This window comes from Xyrauchen texanus, chromosome 37, assembly GCF_025860055.1.
Source record: "Xyrauchen texanus isolate HMW12.3.18 chromosome 37, RBS_HiC_50CHRs, whole genome shotgun sequence".
NCBI classification, from domain to species: Eukaryota; Metazoa; Chordata; class Actinopteri; order Cypriniformes; family Catostomidae; genus Xyrauchen; species Xyrauchen texanus.
This window is the reverse complement of record NC_068312.1, coordinates 11,788,323-11,796,730: the sequence shown is the minus strand read 5'-3', so window position 1 is coordinate 11,796,730 and position 8,408 is coordinate 11,788,323. Positions and strand designations below refer to the sequence as shown.

The following is an 8,408-nucleotide window of genomic DNA, read 5'->3' as shown; positions in this document are numbered from 1 at the left end:
AGAGCAAATAAAATCATGTTGAGAATGTGATGACATGCAGTATCTTTCTGAGATGTTTTTTTTGAATAAAATTCATTAAAAAAAAAAAACAATTACGTTGGCGAGGGGGCTTTTTATCCCGTACCAGTGGAAATCATTTTTAGACAGCAAGATGCTTTTTTGAGGAACAAATTAAAATAATGCTTATTCAAAACAACCACTTTAGAAAAGGGTAAATCATTTCATGGTCATTTCAATCACATTTCACCACATCTCAAGTATTCTATAAACAAATTAATCTCCATTGTGGTTGGATCAGTCATTATGAGCCCACTTTAATAAAAGATTATAATATATATTCCCCCAAATTAAGAAAAACAATGTGTTTAATAGGTGCCTGTTTATTATATAGGTCAGTTATTGAAAGTGTATAGATATAATCACATTTAACAAAATTGAAAATGATAAATCTCTATTTTGCCTCAAAATAAATTGTAATTTCCAGGATATTCATTAACTACATACATTTTCACCATTTAAAATATTATTAAATACAAGATCAAATTACCTTAAAATCAAACATTAGCATTGCACACAATGATCTCATGGAACAGGAATATTTTGTAGTGTAAAGTGACAAAACAGGTGTTTAGGAAAGTGTTCTGGTAGTTTTTTATGCTATTTAGCGTTTTGGGAGAAAATCAAATCTAAGGAGCCTTTAAATCCGAGGAATCTTTAGCCCCATATATTACTAACATTTTGGGACATGTACAAAAGAAAACGCTATGAATTTCTATGACTTTTTTTCCAAAAATAAACATAGATATAAAATCCTACTTTAAGTTTTCTAATTAAAATAATAAAAATAAAAACAAATGTAAATGTCAGTATACAGTAAGTACCATGTTTGCACATTTAGCCTAAATTGAGTGGTCAACAGAAGGGGCTAGACATTTTGGGACCAAATGTTGGTTGGTAGTTAATGATACATTTGTATATCACATAAATACAATCAAAATATTTGTTTTTCTAATATAACAAAAAAAGTTATAGTGCAATCTTACATTTGTATGGTAACAGGGTTGAGTGGTTGAGTTTAATGAACATAGTCAATGCTAATATTTGTGTAAAAATTCAAGGAATAGTTCACTCAAAAATAATTTACTCATCATCTTGCCATCCCAGATGTGTATGACTTTCTTTCTTCTATATAACATGAACAAATATTTCTAGAAGTATATTTCAGCTAAGTTGGTCCATACAATGCAAGTGAATAGAACCAGAACTTTGAAGATCCAAAAAGCACATAAAGGCAGCACAAAAGTCATCATATGACTCCAGTTGATCCATATATTCAGAAGCAATGTGATGGGTGAGGGTGAGAAACAGATTGATATTTAAGACCTTTTTTAAAACTGAAAATTCTCCTCCCTGCCCATTAGGTGGCTATATGCATGAAGAATGTGTATTGTCAAAAACAAAAGAAGAAGAATGTGTAAGTGAAAATGAAAGGGGAGCTTTATTGTAAAAAAAAACACTGCTTATTGATCTGTTTCTGACTGACACTTATATTGCTTCTGAAGACATGGATTAAACCATGTATGGTTGCTTTTATGCTGCTTTAATTTGTTTTTTTGGAGCTTCAAAGTTCAGACCACCATTCACTTGCATTGTATGGACCTAGAGAGCTGACACATTCTTCTAAGATTCTTCGCTTGTGTTCTGCAGAAGAAAGAAAGTCATACACATCTGGATCTGGGATGGCATGAGGGTGAGTAAATTATGAGAGAGTTATCATTTTTGGGTGAACTGTCCCTTTAAGACAATGGAACGAGATTAAAACTTGCTATAGTTTATTGCTGTTAATTTTCTGTTATGTTTATGTTCTGATAAACCTTGCACTAGAAAATAAGCACCATTTGTATCCTTTTCATGAAAAGTGCCAATAAACCATGACAGAAATAAAAGGATATACATTATCCACTACAACTGTTGTGCAGTTGAAATTAATTTTGAGATGGTTTGAGACTGAACATATAGTGCGCTAAGTTTAATAAAATCATTGATTTCCATATTGGATGTCTTTATTGTGAGTAGAAACGACAAAATTACAACATTACGCATTTAACGTAGACTACTGCTAAGAATCCAAAAACACAATTATAAAACAATTGTTGATGTAGTTTGAGAATGACAAAAATGTACATGACCACCGTCAGCAGGTGGCGCACTGATTACTGTGTTCAGACTCTTTTAATATTTACTTTGGCGTTAAATTCATATTTATTCTCCATCCCACATACTCTAACACGCCCCGCCTGCCACCTCGCGTGCCCACCCTGCAGGCTTTATTTTGACAGCAACACGTGGCATGAGAACGAGGAGCGCGCGGATGATGCTGCAACATCTCCCACAGCGGAAACATCCTCGCGAAAAGTTTGACAAAACTGGGCGGTGTGGGAATTTGGTACAGCCTAGAAACAGACGCGCTTAAAGTGTTTCAGGCAGGTCTGTGTTTCGTTAGAGCACGAGTGACTTTTCTGAAGAAGAGCTGCGATTCTTCACGCTGACACAGAAAGCGTGCGGGGTTTTTTGACGTCATCCTCGCAGGTGTCAGTCAGTGGTGTGATTACCTCGAACCGCGCGCCAACTCTTATACTCTGGTAAGTTGTAAATCTCCCTTTCATTACAACAATCTGGGAAATATTTGTTTTACGTTGGGTTTATGATGAGCTGGACAGATATATTTGTTTATTTGAGACGTTCAGTTAAAATCATATTGTGTTTTTGCATGAGAAATGAGAATCTTGCTTCAGTTTCAGCATCCTTTTGAAACTCACTGCTGTACAACATGTTATCAGATTATTGCGTCCGGAGTCTTTACTGAAAAGACTATGCAAACATTGAAAAAGTAGCGTTACAACTGGTTTAAGTGATACAATGGATCTGTATTGAAATTCCGTTTGATGTGATACTAAGCCGTTTGTTTGCTTTTTTTCCTCACTACACTGCAATAAAATAAAAAATAAAAAATAAAAATGGCAGAATATATTTTCTAATTTGCTCAATATTTTCAACTTGTGAAAATAAAAGTTGTAAACATTCTTAAAAAAAAAAAAAAAGACATTTTCTTGAGAATCAAATTGACGTCTTGCTTACAGAGAGCTCTCACACAATGTAGTGAGGTTTATGCTTTAAAGAAGGAAACACTATTTGCCAATGGGCTATGCAAAATCTTCTTGTTATCCCTTTGAATTAAGTTTATTTTTCTTACCCCATCTGGCAAATATTTTTTATCTTGTTTTAAGCATAAGTCTCACTTGATTTTGTTTGGTTACTCTGAAAGCAAGACTTTATAAATGTTGTCACTTTGCTTTTCAAGTAAATTATGATCTAGTTGGTAAATTATGATCAAGCAATCTGCTTGGAAAAATGTAACAAAAAAAGAAAATCTATTGTGCCGGAAGGGGATGCCTTGACTGAGGAAAGGCTGAAATGTTTTAGATTCAGTTATGCAGAATAATGTGAACCGCTTCACATGTGAGAGAATCTACAGTATGTTCAACCACAATTTGCACATGGCTAACTTCAGAAATTAGTATAAAAGTCTAGCTTACCAATAGATCATTTAAATAATGTCTTTATAAACGTTACACATTCTACATGTTCTACACAACAGACGTTCAGACACACTTGACTGAATTCTCACGATCTTAAAAACCTTTGTTCTAAAGGCTTATGCTTCAATGATTTAAAAGATTTGAAGGCAAATGTAAATGATAAGAAACCGGATAGTAAGAATCAATGCAATTTAAAAAGCATCCCAGGTGGCTAGGACTGGGTAAAAATGCATCACAATGTTTATTTGAATGTTCTCTATATTAATTTTTAAATCTCAAAATGATTATTTTACTCAATGTGCAACTCCCTACTACAAAGAGAAAACCGCTCGCATTTGCAACCAAATTTTACGCTATGCAACTAAAATGTCTGTGATTAGCCACTGGCCGGTAAATGTTCAGATTTCACTCACCAGTGATTGTGTAGTATAGTTGGAAAGAACCTTCAGCACCGTGTTGAGAATAAAAGTTTGGTTTGACACGTTCTGTGTGTCCAAAGACGAGATCCATGCAATCCATTTGTCATTGAAAAACAAAACAAACCCTGATCATGCATAGCACAGATGAGATAAAGCCATTCAAGTCTCTCTTGTTAGTATAAGCTCATTTACAGAACAGCCGGTTTTCTTAAAGAGACAGTACCATTTTGTTATCATGTGTTCAACAAATCAATGTAAATACTTTTAAATAGGACAAATTATGCATGTACACAATAAACATGTAAAAAAAATATAATGTATGCAATATTTATTGATGGAATACATGGATTTATATTTTATTTTTAAAAGCTAAAATGTGACCAAAATGATAAAAAACTTTTAAAAATTGAATTAGTAGAATTAAACATTTTTGTAATGTACTGCACCTAGTAAGACAGTCCCCAGTATAATAAGCAGCATTTTCTGGGAAATAATTTCTTATGTAAGCAAGGTGGACATTAACTTAAGCTTAAATATACCCATAGGAAACGATATCCAAATCATAATCGAATTGAACCGAGAGCTTGGAAATCAGAATCGAATCGAAACAGGAAATCTGTAACAATGCTCAGCCTTACAGGTGGCACCTCTTGAAGTTGGTTGAGAGAATGCCCATGCAGAGCTGTAATATTACAGTAGACAAAGGGTGGCTACTTTGAAAAAGTCATTCATTTTTTTTTTTTTTGTGGGTCACTACGTAATTCCAATACTTTAATTTGTGTCATTTTATTGTTATGATAACTTTTCTATTATTCTTAAATGTAGCAAATAGTAATACTAAAGAATGAGTAGGTGTGTCCAAACTTTTGACTGGTAGTGTATTCGTATTGTCACCTAGACACAGTGAGCAGAGAGCTGTTTTAAGGCTGGGAACAGGTGAAATTGAATGATGACTGAGCAGTACTTTTCAATGGATGGGGAAAAATCTAGACATGCTCATGTAAAGAGCAAATCTATTGAAAGTCCAATAGAGACCAGAGATGCTTTTGTACTCTCTATTGTCTCCACCTGTGCATCTGTCTCTCTCTCTCTCTCTCTCTCACACACACACACACCCACCCCCAACATCTCTTTTACACTCTGTTTCTCTCTCTTCCAACTCTTTAGGAAGAAAAACATTTTTTGCTTTCTCTGTTGATATAAATCCAGAGCAGTAATAGGCCATGGAAGGCATAACATCCAAAATTGTGTCTCATAATTACACTCAGTCACTGCACTTAGACATGATACTGTCAGCTGTGCAATAAATCACCCCTAGAGAGACCACCAAGGAAGTAGTTCAGTCCTTTGTATGGTTTTGCCAATAGCACAACAGAATAACATTCCAGACAGACCTTGAACAATTAGGGCTGGGCGATATAACCAATCTAATTATATCTTGATATTTTTCAACCTTTTGATGATATTGAAAATATAACTCCATTTATAGATTTGCTCTGAAATCAGAAGGACAATCTTTTCACCAGCCATTTTTGAGTGTTTAAAATATTTTATGTATGAATGTAAACTAAGCTAAATTAACCCAAGCAAAAACATTTTAATAAAGAAATGGTTCACCCAAAAATTACAATTATCTTCATCATTTACTCACCCTTATGACATCCCAGATTGTATGACTTTCTTTCTTCTGCAGAACACATACATTGATTTTTCTTCATCTTTTCCCCACACAGCATTCGATAATGTCATCAAATACGCCCATGACACCATGCTGACTGGAAACATGTAAATAAACCATTGCGTGTTTCTTCAGCACCAGTAAGATAAAAATCTAAATAAAATTAATTTGAAATATTGTGTCAGCAAACAACAACAAAAAAATATATAATAAGTGTAAATAGAAACGGAATAAAAATATAATATTTCATGAAGTGTTAGAAGTATGAAGAAAATAAATATTAAACTAATCACACAGGTTTCTGTCATTAATTGTGATTAAACACAATTCAATTATGGTGCCTGATACCTTAAAACAAACATTAAAAAAATCATCATAAATGTGTCTATTTTATACTTTGCCCCAAGTAGTTAGCAATTAAATGGTTAATCATCGTTTATTTTTATGAAATTATAAAATCAGTGGACATCTTGCAATTACAATTTGAGCAAAATCTTCTGGCATTTTCCAGTGAACTTTTTTTGGACGGGTTAAATTTAAATCAAATTTTATTGGCTAGAGAAGCTTAAGTTTACATTGCCAGTGCATTATTAGACACTACACATACAGATATAAAACTTACTGAATGCTAAAGTTTAATTTGCTGAAGTTGAAAATCAGTTTTTGTGATAATATGTGCAGTTGAGTCGAGCATGTACCTCCTGACAATTTATGTATGCCAATTTTAGCCACAGAAAGTGGGGAAAAATATTTTTGTGAAGTTTCACCCATTGTACAAATGTGCCTGGGTTTGTTCCTGGCAGGCAGCAGATGTCCTAACCCCACCCCCACCCTAATCTGAGCCTGTAAGACTGAGCTGACTGCCAGGAAATTCTTGGGACACCTTTCTCCTATTGCTTGAAGGCAAGGGCGGATCTAGAAAAATATTTATGGGGTGGCGAGAGGGGGGCAGGAATTTTTGAGGGGTGGCAACATATGGCAGACTTATAAATACTTAATTTGATCACGTTTATCACAGTTTGATGAGAAATAGTATGTACACACTAAAAAAGGGCATAGGCTGCCATTTACAAACTCATACAGACAAACTTAATCTCATGCAATCAAAGTCTTGCATTTGAGGTTTCATGTGAAACAGTTCATATTAGGAATAAGTGACCATACAATGTGATCTCACTTAATAGGAGATAGAAGTATGATTGAAGTAAGGACATTATTACTGGAAAGGCTTTAAGGTAAGACACAGGTGATGACAGTCAGATGTGTGAGAGGGGAAGCAAACGCACGCAGCATTTGTACAAGAAGAAACTATACAAAGAAAAACTTACACATGAAGATCTATGGACTGAGCTGTACTAAAGTGAGCATAAATACACTGTGGAAATAAATAGGTCACGGCACTCAAACGAGGTACTGGACATCGCTTTAATTGTTTACTCAGAACATGCATTTTTCCAAACTGATCAGTCACTTGCCGCTCTGGCGCCATCTCGTGCTGCATTCAGTGCAGTCGGACATTGGAGATTCGCACTCGTAAATTGTCAAATTGGCCATAACTTTTAATTCTTGGGGTGGAAAGGTATTCTTTTAGGGTGGCATTTGCGTTAAATATTAATTGCCGAAATTATGCATCATATTTCCCAGCCCTAGTATGAAGATAAACCTAATTAGTTGGTTGGATCCTTTTAAAAAAACAAAAAAACACTAGTGGTTCTAATTTTACAAACATAATGCGATATCATCAGCATTTATACACACTGTTAATGCTTACATAAGCCAAAAACTATTAATGATTATAATTTATGTCATTTAATCTTTGGTCAAACTGTTAATATCGGAAAAATAAATAAGAGCCTACACTAACTCGCTAAACTCTGATTCATTTTTGGGCTGACATCTGCAATTTTCCACACTGAAATGTAAAAGTTGACCATCCATACACACTGTGGACTGAATGCAAAAAATTGGTCAAATTGTTTTCAGAAAACCCCCCCAATTATTCATAACATGTCTGTATTCAGGCTGTTGTATTTCACAAAAAAGTCACAAGCACTTTATATATAAACTTCCTTCCCGACTGGATTTCTTGAAGGGGTTCATTAATACCATATGACTATCATTCACATTTCCGTTCTGAGTGTTCCCCTCCTGGTCCACCATGAGGCTGATTCACTTGCGACATATTCATTTTGGTCTCCGTCTCACGGGACTGCGGCATCATGTTTCATCATGCGTGATGAGACTCTGTTCCCCATTGCGTCAGCTTATTGACACAATGTCAAGTGTACAGAGTCGTTAGGGAACGTCTCTGTTACGTATGTAACCTCGGTTCTCTGATACGAGGGGAACATGACATTGTGTAAGCTGGCCGCACTACAGACTCCTTACAGAAGAGTTCTTTGAATTGCGAGCGATGCGTTCTTGTCCCTCAGCCAGAAAATCCTGAGGAATGGTGTTTGTGCACATGCTTTTTTTACCGGACAGCTTCGTGCCTAAAAGGGCAGGGCTGAAAAACCATAGCCAATTTTAGAATTGGCATTATTGTAGATAGGTTTCAATTAGGTCGTGTGGAAGGACACTCCCCATAGCGTCAACTTAGTGATGCAATGTCTCGTTCCCTCGTCTCATGGAACCGAGGTTACATACGTAACTTCAGACGTATTCCAAACAGGATATTACATTGATATTAAATCTGAGGTGCTATTAAAACAT

The 8,408-nt window shown here is 35.0% G+C and overlaps 1 protein-coding gene across 1 annotated transcript in view; it reads left to right on the top strand.

The window, feature by feature from the left end:
• Window positions 1–2,357: 2,357 nt before the first annotated feature.
• pdlim2 (PDZ and LIM domain 2 (mystique)) overlaps window positions 2,358–8,408 on the top strand; it is a 107,462-nt gene continuing 101,411 nt past the window's right edge. The window contains exon 1 of the mRNA XM_052108235.1: window positions 2,358–2,642. The gene's annotated coding sequence lies outside the window, so the exon portion shown is untranslated. The remainder of the gene's footprint in view (window positions 2,643–8,408) is intronic.